Source organism: Trachypithecus francoisi, unplaced genomic scaffold, assembly GCF_009764315.1.
Source record: "Trachypithecus francoisi isolate TF-2019V2 unplaced genomic scaffold, Tfra_2.0 Contig00586, whole genome shotgun sequence".
Lineage (NCBI taxonomy): Eukaryota > Metazoa > Chordata > Mammalia > Primates > Cercopithecidae > Trachypithecus > Trachypithecus francoisi.
Genome location: NW_022680749.1, coordinates 311,270 through 328,857, shown reverse-complemented (window position 1 = coordinate 328,857; position 17,588 = coordinate 311,270). Strand labels below are relative to the sequence as shown.

Below are 17,588 nucleotides of genomic sequence, written 5' to 3'. Positions count from 1 at the left end.
GTCTTTCCATTTTTGCATACTCTTTTATTAGACAGAATAATACTCTGAGACAGTTATATTCAAGGATGTCCTTCAATGAGGGTAAGTTTGAAAAATGATTACATGCCTATTTTAAGTACCTTTGAAACTGCATTTTATGCCGGGCGCGGTGGCTCAAGCCTGTAATCCCAGCACTTTGGGAGGCCGAGACGGGCGGATCACGAGGTCAGGAGATCGAGACCATCCTGGCTAATACGGCGAAACCCCGTCTCTACTAAAAAATACAAAAAACTAGCCGGGCGACGAGGCGGGCGCCTGTAGTCCCAGCTACTCGGGAGGCTGAGACAGGAGAATGGCGTGAACCCGGGAGGCGGAGCTTGCAGTGAGCTGAGAGCCGGCCACTGCACTCCAGCCTGGGCGGCAGAGCAAGACTCCGTCTCAAAAAAAAAAAAAAAAAAAAAAAGAAACTGCATTTTATGAGTGCCTCTTAAAACCAAAGACTAGAGTGTAAATTGCCATTGTGTTAGGTTGTCTCTGAAGTAAACCTAATTATCCACGTTTGGCCTGCATGTTACCTTGACCCATAGCCAGAAACTAACTCAGGGAAACTTCAGAGATAATAGGACCCCAGAGGGCAGATACAGGCCAAGGTTAGAGTACAGTATTTGTCCCATCCCGAATTCACTTAAGAAGGTTTGCTGTACAATGCTTATGTTCCAATTTTGTTACAGGAATCTAGATTCTGGTTTCCTTTCTTATCCTAACACTAAGCCCACCGTTGAAACAGTGAATAATTCATTCTAGCACTCAGAAAATAATCAAAATGCATTTTTTTCTTTTCAATATATTTTGTTATTTTATGGTGTATACTCCAGAATCTGAAATGCTGCATTTAATGTTTTCTTAGTAAACCTCTCTGATTTTGAGACAAAAATACTGAACAACCAATCAACCAACAACCCCCTAGAAACAAATTTCCACTGGCAACATTTCAACAGTATTAATCATATTAATAGCCATAAAAAAACTACTGTTATTAGGTTATGACTAACCTAGCTACTGAAATACAAGTCAAAAACATTCAGAATGAAGAAGGATGTCAGACAATTAATCTTGATATCCTAGTAACACCTTCAAAGAGTATATTTCTTAAATATTAAATGCAAAGTAGGATGTACCTAGGAGGGGCCTTGGAATATAGAACAGTAAAGGTAGAGAATGAGGGAGGACTTTAAGAATATGAAGCACTATCTCTGCATTTGTTGAATTTATATTTTGATTTTAAAAACATATAAGTACAAATAAATTAAATATATCTACACGTATTCATTGTGATACCTAAAAGTAAGAACTAGTCTAAATCTCAAAGTTATTTGAGGGTTAAGCAAGCTGAGGCATTATTCCCTATGAAACACTTAGCCCTGTGCTTTCAGTCTGCTTTTCCAGTCTCTGCGTGTGTCAAGCTGAATGTTGGGACATCACATGTGAAAATATAAGATCATCAGCCAGAGGATAGGTGGATTAGATGCCCTCCCACATGATAACATTTTCTGATTTGAAATACAGACAATAAAATATTGTTTTCTTACTGCAGTGAATCTGACATAGCACCTGTACATGCATGTTTAGGTTTTGTAATAGAAACATAAGAGAAAAGAGGCTGAGTAGGAAGCTATGAAAAATACACAAAAGCCAGCCTCTTTATGGTAGCCTCCTACCTTGTTTAAATTACTATGCCTACATCTTCTCCACCCTTGTTCATTTTCTCAGCCACTTCCTTTTTCTGAACTTTGATTCTGATTTGTTCCATATACTAATTTACAGTTTGCCACCAGTTTGGAGGGTTCAGGGGGTCAACTAGATTCTGTGTTTAATTCTCAGTCCCATTTCCCTGGCTTTGACTACAATTTCTCTAGATGATAATGCTGGATACTGACCCCAACTATAGGGCCCTTTCCACAAGTAACTGCAAACACTCTCACAACTCCAATTCCAAGCCAGCCTTCACTGTCTCCTACCTCTATACCTTAGACAGTGCATCTTCTTGTATTAAAATACCATTCTTTATATCTTGAAAAAAAAGACTATCTCTTGAGGATATCTCATTTAGCTTCTGCTATATCTGGATAATCTAAGAGTGCCAAATTATGAATATTTATCATTTTCACCCTTTCCCATCAGAATAAAATCCCATATACAATAAAAAGGAAAAAAATGGTTCTCACTCTTATGTAATTATAAAACACCAGAGAAGAGAAACTTTTTGTCTTATTCTATAAAATAATTCAAAGAATTTTAAATAAATGATTCTGTTGACCAGACCATAACATAGAAAGATATTATGGATATTTATATTTATGAGAATGTGTCTCATTCAATATTCAAAATAAATCTGCACATTATTATTCTAATCATCTAAAACTAAAAGCTTCATTTATGATACTATGTGCCATTTAAAGGAACTTTTCAGAATACATGCAAAGTAATTTAGCTTATCAATTAAGAATTGCTGAGCAAAGTTTTTTTTTCTTTTTTTATTAACAGTTTAAACTGCTGGATCAGTCCTTCAATACAAAGTAAGTTCAATAATATACAACTTCCCCCCAAATTAAACAGGATTACAGTATTGAAACCAAGAAAAACAAAACCATAAAAGATATCGAATTGTAATATCCTATAAATTCCCTTTTTGAGTTGTTAGTAATATTTCTATCTTAGAAGTTTAGCTAGATAATCTATTATACTGTATTGGCAAATAAAATATAAATGATACTGAAACACTTGTCAAGCCTATAAAAGTTTTGCTTTTCCTGAGTTGTATTATGAAATTAATGGAGTATACATGAATAAGTATACATATATAGAGACACACACACGCATATTTATATACATGTATACAATGCATAAATGCATACATATCTTCATCTTATGCTTTATGTAAGTGGTTACAAATAGCACCTAGATATTTCTCTGTACCCTCAGTCAACGTTTGTTGCATGGTATATTATAGCAAAAGTACAAATGATCTCTGAATGAGAAAATCTGGGTTCAAATCCAGTAGGCCATTTTCTGACTCTACCTAAGCACAAACTGATATGCTTTTAATACTCATCTGTAAAATGAGGATAACAGCTCCAATCTAGCAAACAGATTACACCCAAACTGGGTCTTGTGGATGTATGCAGTCATCACAGGTTGTAAATTATAATTTATAGTTCACTAGCTACAATGTAAAATATCTATGGAAGATAAAATATTCTTCTGTGTGTTCACACTATATTTATCCCTATTTCAAGATTACTTTTCAGATGCTGTTATATCAAGCTAATTCTAGCATTCAGATTCTTAATATGACACTAGAAAAGAGCAGGAAGTTACCATACAATATCACTAATTTCCATTTACAAAAAACTATAGCATAATTCTAATATTTAAAAATCATTATCAGAGCTATCATAAAACTTTAGACATTTCAATAATGTATTGTTTCTTCATTGCCATGACATATTATTAATCGTAAAAAAAGTGAGTAAGTACTTTTGCTTACCTTAAATTCAGCATAAGAATAACACACTCTAATTCACTGAGCATACAAATTAGTAGAGCACTTTTTGAGGACCATTTGCCTATATAAAAATGTAAATATTTATCGATGACCTCCCTAATTTCAAGTTAACCTATTGATATATTTATAGACAAGGTTCCCCGGAAGAAATGATAAGGTATAATTTACCATCAGTAGAGGACTTGTTTTAAAAAGTCTGGGATATTTGTGAGTTGAGTGTTAAATGAAGTAAGCAGGAAGCCATTAACCTGATGCTGTGCCCCCCATTGAGTTCCCACGTAATGAACTGAAACCTTACTTTGTATATACATAAACAAACTAAATTTTGCCTTAGTATTGTAACAGTTTAAACCAAGCACAGATAGCCAACTCATCATGGCTGTTAAGGTGGCCATGGAAAATAGGGCATATGCCAGTTGTAGTCAATCAGATAATTTAAATATATATCCTTCAACTCTGCTTAGTTTATCTAAAGTTATTCCTCTAACATGAGAAAAGCAAAATACATAATAGCATCTATGATTATAATGCTTTTTGGTAAACAAAATAAAATCATGACACATGTGTGTGCCTATAAGTTCATACTTTTATTTGAGTATGTATTTTGAAATAAAATAGGAAAATGTTAATAGTGGTTACCTATGGAGAGAGGGATTGCAGAGGCGAGCAAGAAAAGTTAACTCTTTGCTTTTTGTTTGTACATGTGGTTTGAATTCTTAAAATTGTAAGTTTTATATTGTAAAGGTGAATAAATATATGGACATTATGATCATTTATTTCCTTCATGCATTCTGTTTTAAACATTTTATAAATAATTCAACTCTGTTAAATTCACCAACTCTTGTTTATCCCGTGTTTGTGGTATAAAATGTCATTTCATGGGAGCAGAAATCAGTCCATTTATCTTTGGGTGCTTAGTTTAAATAGGTGGGGAGAAACCCTTCTTGAATATTTTCAGTCTATAAAACTAATTCTATAGTATTTTCAAAACACATTTTGGATGAAAATAAAAGTACCTTAAACTTGTATTGGAGATGGCCTGAATTATGTAAGATTCATAAATTTAGGTATGCCAAGGGGAGTCTAAATTGACAGGCTTGTCTGATTCTGAAAAAAAAAAAAGAGTTCTAAATCATTGTTTGGAAACCACGGATGATAATGCTGTTGAGTCTGGTTCTGTGAACACTTCATCTTGCAAAAGTCCTGAGCAGTAATTGGTAATTAGTATTAGAGGCTTTATCTTTCTTGCTGAGCAAATTACCAGAAAGAATGCTGTATTTTCTGAATGAAATCACAAATTAATCATGCCACTGAGCTTAACTGTACCACTAGTGAAGACATACAAATACGGGGACAAGCTTGTTTTTAAAAGACTATTGAAGAACAAAATCCAGAATTACTGAGTTAAGCATACAATGTGAAAGTACAAAGTCCTAAAAAGACATATCACAAATGTCTGTTTCAAAAGGAAAGGTCGGGACGGAATTTATAATTGAGTATCCTAAAATACTCAAACATTATCAAAATAATTACAGAAAACTCAGTCATTTACTTAGGGTAATTCAAAATTTTTAAATTAATTAGGAATTAATAACTACCACGTGTTTGTTGCCACACAGAATAATCAACTAAAATGCAATAATCTTTGTTGAAGTAACTTGTACTCATTTTGCATTAATATGTAATTAAACATAAACATTAAAGTTACATGATGTTATATGATTTTTTGTGTACTAGATCGTGTACTTACTTAATATGTCCATGTGTGATATGTGTAAAACAGTTTTTTCTTGATGCAAACATGCATAGATCATGTGCTTACTTAATATGCCCATGTGTGATATGTGTAAAACAGTTTTTCTTGATGCAAACATGCATCACTTTTCACTAGGTGACAGTTTTGAGAGAAAAGGCATGGAGTTTTAGAATTAAAATCTACTCAGTGTTCCTTGCAATCTGCTGTGGGTATCCAAGAAGGCCCAGACCCTTCTTATGTTTTTAGGAGACAAAGAACAATTGATTAGCAAGTTCCAGTATGTTTCCTAGGGTAGGGTGGATGACCTGGTACCAAGACACCCCTGAGGACCTGATGGCTTCCTTTTATACATTGATGGTTTTCATTATGATTCTTATAGAAAGAAGACAGACATTTTTAGGCTAGACTGCGCATGGTAGGTTAAACCAATAATCCTCTTTTGTATTTCCCACAAATCATTTTCAAAGTAAAAATTGTATTTGGAGCCTATATACTGAATGTCACTGTAGGTGTCATTATATTAATGAGTCAGCTGAATAACTAGTCTCTTGGATTAGTATTTATAAAATAGCAATCTGTCTTATACTTTTTTTAGATATTTAGCAAGCACAGGCTTATTAGATTTCTAGTGATCGAATCACGTGTGCAATATAAGGAATCGTTGCATATGCATATATAGAGGATTATATCACTTTAGAAACATTAGATAATACATATTTGGTTCATTATAAATCTTGCAGGATTCTGTATTACCTAATAAATAATGGAATTTTCCACATTTGTTTTCAGTATTAGCTTATTCCAAAGGGATCCTTTATGAGGTAAACTTTTAAACATATAAAATAAGCTTTTAAAAGGTCTAATTAGAAACTCTAAATATATTGCCATTGATTTGTGAATATCTTCTCTCTTTTAAATGCAACATACCAAGAACTCAATAAAGCCATAGAGGGTCTTCACTTGCAGGTTCTGCTGATGACTTGAATATAATAAAGAACATGTCATAATGATACAGTGAAAGAGTTAACCCAGATTTGTTTCTATTGTACATTTTATTTTGAAAAGGCAATTAACTTCTCTTATCTATAAAATATCCTTGGAGAATCTTATGATTCCTATTAATCATACCATTTTAAATTTGTCTGTTTTAAAGAAAAATACAAATTTAGGGCATGATATTGCAAACAGCCTAAGCAACCTTCTTCTCTCCATTTAATCTCTTCTCATTAGTGGAAAATAAATAAGAAACCCCAGTGTCTATTAGATGTCAGGATTATAGCTCCAAAATATAAATGTGATATTATTAGGTAAAGCATGATGAATAGCAGAACTAAAATCTCTAAAGGGTGAAACCAGTAAGGCAAGAATCATCAAAAAGCAACCAATAGGTAACAGATGGAGAAAACATAAAGCAGAGTTCCTTTGCAGATAAAATTATTCATTCATTAATCAAAGTTTATCAAATGCTGTTAAATGGCAGACAATGTGCTATTTTTTATAGATAGTATGTACAGACTAGTGAGATAAAAACACTAAAATGGTAAATGACTTAAAATAGTTTTAGGAGTCTACTCAAAAAGTTTATAACTATGAGAACATGTAATACAGTACAGCAGGCAATTTGGACTATAACATTGAACGCAGAAACTTGTTTGAGAACAACTACAAAGTGATTCTGCTTTCTCCTGCAGAATGAGGATGCAAAATTGCTGGTGCTAGGTTTGATTTAAGAACCAGATAAAGGGAAGTACATAGATTATTATTTTAAGTTCTTATGGAATGATGATACAAGCAAAAGTACAGGAGAACAATGTTCAGGCAAAAATTATCATTCTTAATTCTGAAGGACCTTACATAAATAGAGAGGGCAATTAGCAGCTGAGTGTCCTTGGAGGCAAAAAAAAAAAAAAAAAAAAAAAAAAAAGAAAGAAAAATCTTGCAAAATATTCACATTAAATTACCCTAATTGGTGTAGCTACTTCATTCCCAGGAATTTTTGAATCCTTAGCTAAATAAATGCAGCCAGAAAAATGCAGTTTTCCCCCACTTGTCTGAAATCCAGTGGAGTAAATGATTGAAAAGAGATTAGGCTGTAATGATAAGCAAAAATCAATAATGATAACCCTAAACTTTTTTACGTAATTTGGGTTTTATCTGAAGAGAAATGAAGATTTGAGTAGTTTTAATGAGAAAAGTATCATGATATCATCTAAAATTTGTGCGAGCAAAGATGAAGTGGGTAGAAGTGATTGGAACACAAGACTAGAAATGATTACGCAATGAAAAATTGTGGCCATAAGCCTCAAAATTGGTAGTGGTTACGGGGTAAGAGAAAAGACAAGGAATCAAAACGGTATTTGATTGATTGACTAGAAGGACTCAATGACTGGCTAAGAGAGAAGAAAACACTTAAGGTTTAGTCTGGGCAAATGGTTAATGTTGGTGAGTTTAAGAAATCTGGAAGACCTTAGCGTGTAGAAGGCAATGGAACATATTTATTTTGGTGTGCTGAAGTGGCTATATGAGAGGTTATGTTCAAACTTCAATTAAAAATATAACTAAAAAAAGAAAATAATTAAAGAATAATTGAATGATGACACTGGAGAAAATAATTAGGAGATCATAGGCATATGAATGGTAACTGCAATCATAAAAATGGATGAAGTAGTCCAGAGGGAGCATGGACCGTTGACAAGAAAAATTGTCAAGAAAAATTATGTAGGGTCCTTCAGAATTAAGAATATTATTAATATTCTTTTAATATCTTATTAATGGGTATCATTATTATATTTCATTATTCTATTATTATTATTGCATTATTAATATTATTATTATATTCCATAATACTCTTATTATCATGTGTATTGGGATGGCTAAAATAAAAGTATTGGTGAGACTATGGAAGCACATTTAATGTAGTAGGCACTATACTGGAATCAGTTAAAACACACAAGAAGGAAGTGGAGAAGCCATTGTAGGAACCTCCTTCGAGAATTATTTGTTTCATTTTGGATGGGTTCTATTGATATGTCTTCAATTAATTAATATTTTCTTTGTCTACATAGAATCTGCTGTTTATCCCAGTCTGTATATTTTTCACTGGACATGTTTTGGTTTACATATCTGGGACTTCAACTTGGGCCTTTTTAAAACATATTTCATGCCTCTACTTAACACTTTGAACATACATAGTTATAAAAATTATTTTAATATATTTATCAGAAATTCTGTTTCAGCACTGGGTATTAATTATGTAATTGCCACATTACCCTGGATGCACCTAATGTATTATCTCATTATGGGTCCTATGTTCCTGCCTCTTTGCACGCCTATCTTGAATTGTATGGCAGACATTTTATATTTTATCTCGTTCAGCACTGGATATTTTTCTCTCCTAATAAATACACTTGGGTTTTGTTCTGGGACATAGTTTAGTTACTTGGAAACAGTTTGATACTTTCAGGTCCTGATATTAAAATTTGCTAGGTAGGACCCATGCGGTGCTCATCAATAAGTCCCCACTGCTGAAGCAAGAGTATTATGTGTATTCTACCCCAAACCACCTGAATCTTACGGTTTCCAGTGGGTTGATGTGAACAGGCACTGTCCTCAGCCCTCTGTTAACTCCAGACACTACTGTTTCTAATCCTGTGGGTGGTTTTTTTCAAGCTTTAGGTAGTTTTCTCAAGTATTCACACTGATCGGTACTCAACTGGATACTTGACATCTCTAGAGCTTTCTCTCTGTATGACTCTCTTCTGCAGTATTTGCCCTAGGACATGTATGCATTATGATCTCTTCAGGCCGTCAATTCAGGGAGTCAGTTCAGATTTCCCTGGGATACTCCCCCCTGCACCACTGTGTAGAAACTCTTTAGGCAGTAAACTCTTTCAGGCAATAAGTTAAATACAGTGCGTATTACGCTATTTTAGTCAGGATGGCTTTCACATCAGCATGTACTTAAATATTCCTCTACTCTCCTATAAATCTTTACATTATAAGATTTGGGGACTTGCTTAAATTTAAATTCAATTATTTTTTGGGGAAAATTATTTTATAGGAAGTAGCATGTTTTGACTTAATGCATATGAGTTTAGTAGACACAGAATGTTGATCTTATTTCTAGCTGTCTTCTGGGGCTCATTTTATAATAAAATCATACATAGTTAATATTGATGCACAGGTATCTTTGATTCAAAAAATACCCCTTATAAAAGGTCAACTTTTCAGTTTCTTACCAAAACAGAAACTATCTTTACTTTATTGGACACCATTGGAGGTAATGATAACCGACGTTGTTACATTATTAACAGAATAGAAAACTACTAATTATCAATGGCTTCTAGGACTTATTTTTCAGCACATTTTATTTCTCACTTACACAAATAACAGAAAACATACTAGACACTGTCAAAAATATAATCAAAATTATATTGTGATTATCATTCATCTCAGCTGAAATTACTGTTTGTCTCTAATGAAGCATTCACTATTTTACCACAGAAACATCCTTACTATGCCACTACCAACTTTAGAGAATTTGGTCACACTCATTGATGGTCAAGACTACTTTCATTATGGCTCTGAAAGAGTAGTGGTTTTGTGGGGTTTTTTACTCTATGAAACAAGGGTAAATAGATATTAGTTTACATAGCTTGACTCCCACAGGTCTAGCCACTTACTAATTGATAAGTATAATACATTTTTATGGACATAAAATATATAGTATAGAGTTTCATATATATTTCCAAATACAGTGAATTTCTGTAATAATCTGTGACATATATGTTCATGTTTTTATGATGTATTCATTTATATGACCAAACTTGGGTTACAAATCACATTCTGTTTTCTGTAATTCAAGGAAGTTCATATCCTTTTGGTCAAACAAACCACAGGTCCTTCTGGATTTTTCTCATAGTACATTATACACATATAATGCACAAATAAAACTTTCAAATTCCTTTTGCTCATTTTAGAAAGTAACAATTTAAAGAGAATTGGAGTATAAGACATTTTTCTGGCCAGGAAATTTCAGAACTTCTTCCAAGTATGGCAAGGAGTAACAATGTTTCCATTGTTGCTTTAAAGCATTCATAGTTATGTTCATTAGTAAAACTGTCCTCACAGTTTGCTAAACAGTATGAATCCAAAGGAAATGTATGTAACACTGAAAGTTACACTGTTTGAGAAAGGCATGCTCCTATATGTATTGTACCTATTTAGTCTTAACTCCAGCATTACTTTTATCAATTGGGTCAAACTTAATTACATCAACAGCCTTGTGTGATCAATACAACAATATTTTTGTCCTTTTCCTTAGGTTTCAACAAATTTAATAAGCCTTAAAGGTTGCTGAGTTTGCCAACTGTAGTAAATACAAAGGGTATATGTTATACTAAATCCAAAATATTTTGAGACTAACAAGTAATATAAAGTGTGTATCATTTTCCCCCAGTAGAAGCTTGTTTTTTAATAAAGAAGAATTTTGAAGTGGCTCTGCCTTTATTCTGATTGTGTATAAATGTTTTATGTATTATGTGTTGATATGAAGCGAAGTGCACACTGCCCATCAGCCACATTCATCTCTTTGTATGTGAACAAAAACAAGCAAACAAGTGGGTAATTGCAATTGAAAATAAAATATAGGAATGGTCAGGTTCCAAGAGCAAAAAAAAAAAACAACCAAAAAACAAAAAGCTGAAACCTGGCAATGATCTGAAGTATGATTTAACAATTTCAGACTGAATGGGATTATTGCAATTTTCTATAACAATATGAATAAAGCAAGCATATTTAAACTCCATATGCTAGAATGACTAGAGTTATAATGATAAGAAGTCTAACATAATGTATATCATCCTGCAGATATTTTATTCCATGATGATATGTATTCTAGCCTATGAGGCATAACAAAAAATGGAAGGCTGAGCACAGTGGCCTACATTTGTAATCCTGGCTTTTTGGAGGCTGAGGAAGGAGGCTCACTTGAGCCCAGAAGTTCAAGACCAACCTGGGCAGCAAAGCGAGACTTTGTCTCTATTAAAAAATTAAAATAAAACTAAATTAGCCAGGTGCAGTGGTATGTACCTGTAATCTAAGATACTAGAGAGGCTGAGGTGGTAGGATCACTTGAGTCCAATAGGTGCAGGCTGCAGTGAGCCATGATCACGCCACTGCACAAGGTATGTGACATTGAAGGTTAAACTGTTTGAGAAAGCCATGCTACTAAATTTATTCTACTTATTTAATCTTAACTCCGGCATGACATTTCTCAACTGCGTCAAACTCAATTGCATCAGCAGCCTTGTATGATCAGTCTAACAATACATTTGTCCTTTTCCCTGGGCTTCAACAAATGTAATAATTTAAAGTATTTAATTAATTATTAAATGAGATAGTGTGACAGAATTCTGTTACCTGAATTCTGTAACAGAATGAGACAGGAAAGAAAGAGAGAGAGAGAGAGAGAGAGAGAGAAGAGAGAGAGAGAGAAAAGAAAGAAAGAAAGAAAGAAAGAAAGAAAGAAAGAAAGAAAGAAAGAAAGAAAGAAAGAAAGAAAGAAGAAAGAAAGAAAGGAAGGAAGGAAGGAAGGAAGGAAGGAAGGAAGGAAGGAAAGAAGGGAGGGAGGGAGGAAGGAAGGAGGGAGGGAAGGAAGGAAGGAGAGAGGAAGGAAGGAAGGAGAGAGGAAGGAAGGAAGGAAAGAAGGAAGGAAAAGGAGAAAAGAAAAAGAAAGAAAGGGAGTACTGACACATAAACAGAAGAGTCTCCCTACTGGGAGCCGGATCAACCAATGTAGTTTTGTTTAATCATCATTGTTGCACTATAGTATACACATCATTAAGTGTACTAGGGAGATAACTCAAAAATTTCCCAGAAGGAATACATAGAAAAGAGTGAGAGTCATTGTTTTCCTGTGTGTGTATGTGTATGTGTGTGTGCACAAATATGTTTTCATCTCATATGAAAATCTATGATACAGACGTTGAGATTCTCATACTACCCTTTCCTTTATCAACTCATTTCTAATGGGGGGAGCACTTCCTTTAAAATCTTTAAGAAAGGTACAAGGAGTAAGTCTTCAGTCAATAGCTTCAATTAGGAGACTCTCTTTATAGCTTTATAAGTAATTACAAAGCAAGTATGCATTTATAAACATACACCAGAACAATGATGCTGAGAAACATCATAAAGATGAATCAAGATTGTACAACACTGTTATGATTAAACATTTTTTTCCTCCAAGAAGTTGTTTACATTTATATTGTCATTTTGTAGTTTAATAAAAATGTAAATGCTACTCTGAGTGAGAACAATAAGGAAAACAATGAAAGAAAAAAAGAAGGTAGGTGTCCCAGAGCACCTGAGCAACAGATGGCAAGGAAGATGGCTTGGGTCCACTGAGGAGGTTTTAACACTCACATTGCTTTGCGTGGTGTTTGAAAATGGAAATCACCACCTCTATTCCAAAGGCAGCTGAATAAAGGTATATTCTTAGTTCAAGCGCCATAAAAATTGCCTAAAGCAGTAAATGGGAGTATATATATGCAACAGTATAATGGGATAAGTTACAATGATAAAAATTTCCTTCAGTTCCAAGGTAGTCATATTGTACTTAAGCATTTTATTTCATTTTAGCCCTACTTGTGCCCATCCTTGATATTTTCACAATTTACAAGTTGGTAATAAGGGTAATGTGCTGATGTTTAAATTGAAAACAAACAAACAAACAAACAAACAACAACAACAACAAAAGTGCTTTTAAGAAGAGGGATACCTTGAAAGGTATGTTCCTTTAAACTAGTGTTGGGTAAATGCAAACCCTATTGTAGATCTGACCACTAGATGGCAAACTGACTTTTAAACTCATCTTGGAAACAACAGATGTAAAGCTGGTGTATGAGTATTCTTCAGAATCAACAGGGTGTGCATGCACACACACAGAGATTGATTTTAGGAAACTGACTCACAGGATCATGAGGGCTGGCAGTCGGAAATCTGCAGGGTAGGCTAACAGGCTGGAGACCCATAGAAATGTTGAGTGGCATTCTTGAGTCCAAAACAGTGTGGAGACAGTATTTCTTCAGGTTTGGAACTGGTTTTGAATAGGTTCATTTATTGTGGAACCTGTTAAATAATTTAGGGGAGTTCCCAGGACTATTGTGTAAATCGCACTGGATGGTACATGCACAGGTGTATTGTACTGGAGACCAGCCAGACACGGTACTGGTGTGTACTGCAGTGGTTCTCGGACCTGGCTGCAACTAGGACCAACTGCAGAACTTTTAAAACATACTAATGCCAGTCGCTTTTCATCAGTCTTATTTAATTTGAAAGCTTCCCTTGTGATTCTGATGTGCAACCAGAGATAAAAACCACTTTTATGGGAAGTAGAGGTGTCTAGAAATAATTAGGAGCATTGTATCATCTTTCGTATGTCAGAGATATAAATGTGAGCATTGCTCAAGTTCACAGATTAACTATATAGCATCACATTGTCTTGAGTATTTGCCCGGGGCTACCGGAAACATTCCTAGATGTAGGTGGTACATCAACAAAACATAATTCTTTCTCTGACATTGATTCGTTACCTAGTATAGAGAAGAGTTTGTCAAAGTATAAGTGAAAGTGAAATTAATACGATGCAAAATCCATGTTATTCCATGGTATTACATACTTAAAATAATGTAATAATGTAAATAAGAAAATTCTAGTATCTACAAATCAGTTACCTTATATTTTCTGAGGGGAAAATACTTGCCATTGCTTTTACGATATCAGTGTCACTGAATGAACTTCAGTGTATACATTTACTGCACGCCCACTGTGAGCTCTGCCTTTCTGTAGACAGTGGGGGTATAATGATTACCTCCAGAATGCCTGCCGTCTGGAGCTCATCACTAATGGGGAGCCAGCCAATATGAAAATATGCACAGAGATTACTATTTTTATCATTTATTCCTTAATTCGGTGAACTACAAACATGGGTGAAGTGATGAAAATCATGGAATACTATGCAGCCATAAAAAAGGATGAGTTTGTGTCCTTTGTAGGGACATGGATGCAGCTGGAAACCATGATTCTCAGCAAACTATCGCAAGAACAGAAAACCAAACACCGCATGTTCTCACTCATAGGTGGGAATTGAACGATGAGATCACTTGGACACAGGAAGGGGAACATCACACGCCAGGGCCTATTGTGGGGAGGGGGGTAGGGGGGAGGGATTGCACTGGGAATTATACCTGATGTAAAGGACGAGTTGATGGGTGCAGCACACCAACATGGCACAAGAATACATATGTAACAAACCTGCACATTATGCACATGTATCCTAGAACTTAAAGTATAATAATAATAAAAATAAATAAAAATAAATAAATTAAATTTTAAAAATAAAATAAAAAGGAAAATATGCCACATATTAAAACTGAAAATCAAAGTATACTAGAGACAGGTTAATTAACATAAGTAAAATTTATCAATAATATATCAGATATCTATTTTGTCCTAATTTTTATGTTGAAATTGATAGATCATATAGAGATAATTCATGTTATTTAAGGAGTCAAATATCTAATTGGAGGTAGGAGAAATATTATATGATGATTCCCAATAAATAAATAATATAATAATGGTTATCATTTGTTAATCAATTACTATGTATTAAACACTTTCAGCGCCTACATCCACTGACTCATTTAATTTTTATAAAAACATAGGAAGCAGTAACTACAATTATGCAGATGAGGAAATGTGTAAAATTTGTAGGGGAATTGTACAAGTTGCACAGCTAATTCCTGGTCAAATCAGAATAAAAACAGAAGATAAGAAAAATTGGAATGGAGAAGAAGGACTCAAGAGAAATGTCTGGCATCAAAAGGCTGACTTAAAAAAGCATTCACATAGAGATGACCATGGAAGATACAGGAAGGAACTGAAATCACCTAGGAAAGAATATAATGGGGAAAAAACAAAACAGTTACCATTCTCCCGAGACCCTTTTCCCACTCTTATTCTCCCTACTTCTTTCTATCGTCTTCCACTATGGGCAATCCTTATCAAGCGTATTACCCAAAACACAGCACACCTATTTATATCTGCCAAGAGAGAAAATCGTCTTTTTTCAGAGATGTGCTCTTTTTCCCTTTCTTGCCCATAGTGAATGCTCCCTGATCTATCCACTGGGAGCCTTTCAGGCTGCTCTGTCTACTGGCTCTCAGGACATTTTTCACATCACCCTTGGGTTGCTCAAGTTTATTTACTGGCATATCTGTCACCCTCAGGGATTGAGTACACCCTCAAGGAGAGTTCCTCAATTATAGGTATTCATTTATGAGTTGCTCAATGAAAGAATGAATCTCCAGCTGGGGCAATGCCCCAGTTTAAAGCAAACAAAAATCCAATAAAATGAAACCAAAAACCAAAACAGGAAAAGAAAAAAGGCAGGTTGAGGCTAGTACAGCAGGATTTTGTTCCTGACAGCAAGATTGGAGCAGAGACAGAGTTGCTGACCACTCTCTCCCATGAGAGGAAAAGGAATCAGGAGGAAAAGAAAAGTCTAATCTTGGCCTGCCCTTATTTTTACCTTTTATTCTGTCTTTTTTTTTTTTTTTTACTAGGGCATTGCCCTGGCTGGAGATTTATTCTTTTAATGATTAATTTGAGACAAAAATAGCTACAAAATGAATATTTTATAAACCTTAACTCTCAACAGTTTTAATTATATATTTTAATGTCATGGGATGGCTTTTAGCCATATTCTATCACTGTTAGTTAAACCATATTTAAATTCCAATAACAGAATGGTAGAAATAAACAGTATATTTTAAACTCTAATTGTCTCTCGGAAATGAACAAAGCTATCAGAAAAAGAGCAACAAGTTTGACTAAGAGTTAAAAGTGAATGAATCTGCCAGGCCTTCCTTCCATCCACCCAATAGTAGTTTCTTAACTGAGGGAATCATTTCTTCAATGTATAAATGTGCATCTTTGTAAAATGCCAGAAATCTGTTGGTAAACAAGCAGTTTCTCAAGAGCAGGGGAAAAAGTTAGTGATATAAATATGTGTAAACAGCTTTATTTCTAGGAATGTGCTTCCTCAGAGAACACTAAGATCATTCCTAGAAAGTTTTCCAACTTTTACAACTCAGGTAAGTCTGCCTAGTGACTTTCCGTTGTCGTCGTTGTTAGGACATTAGATCACAAGAAGGGAAGTGGAAAATGGAATTTAGAAAACTTTGATTTCTTTTCAATCATAGTTTAAGCTTGGATTGGAATTTTGAGCTGAAAGCTAATTCCTGAGTAGCATTAAATTTCCCACCTTCTTGCAGGGAAAGGCCACTATATTCTTAAAATTTAACTTGTGGGCGAAAAATTAAAAAGTGAAAATCTATTTTAAGGTCTGTTTCCTGCTGTGAAACATAGATTATAGAACTTACTTTAATTCTAAAATAGAAATATATTTTTATCTATCATAATGTAATTAAAGCAAATGTTTATCTGAACATTATAAATAAAGCATTTTGAGTAATTGTTAATTGTTATCCTCTGCTACAGATTTTATCTAAGGTTTAGTCTTTAGTGATAACTTAATAAAACACCTGCTTTAAAAAATTTGAATTTCATTTGAGATTTATAGGTGGTATTCAAGCTAATAAATGTACTAACAAATTTACAGGGTTTTTTACTTGCTCAAATTTAAGCAAAACATTATACCCTGAACTATATCTCCAGCTTTAAAGCAAGAGAAGAATCATAATACTTATCTCTTATTTTCACACACTGTCACCTAATTAATTCTTCAAAAGCTTGGGGAATTGTGCTTTGATCCTGTTTTTAAGTTACCAAAATTAGCTTTATGTTCATCCAGTACGAGCTGCTAAAACATCAACTGTCATGGTGAATTTAAAAAAAGTGTGGTTTTTTTAAAGAAGCATCTCATAAACTGGAATCAAATTAATGTTTTAAGCTGTCATTTTAGGAATCAAAAAAATCAAGAAACAATGAAAGAGAAAAAATATTAAGTAGAGCTACAGATCTACAAGTACTGAAATCCAAAGACAGAAGAAGAGTGGTTTATGGGTGATACAATAGAGAAAAGGAAACAAAATATAGAGGCAACAGGTAGTTTGAAAGAAATTAAACACCTGTATTGAAAATTTACATTTCCCTGGTTTGCCATATTTAGGTATTAAAATATATTTATAGCTTTTTGTGCATTAACTTGCAACAATTTACTTTGTGATTATTTTCCATATTTTTAAGCAAATTGTTAAAAAAATATTT

At 33.9% G+C, this 17,588-nt stretch overlaps 1 protein-coding gene across 1 annotated transcript in view; it reads right to left on the bottom strand.

Moving 5' to 3' along the window:
* The window catches only part of PCDH15 (protocadherin related 15), a 1,849,154-nt gene that overhangs the window by 1,686,328 nt on the left and 145,238 nt on the right, over positions 1-17,588 (bottom strand). The gene's annotated exons all lie outside the window — the stretch shown is intronic.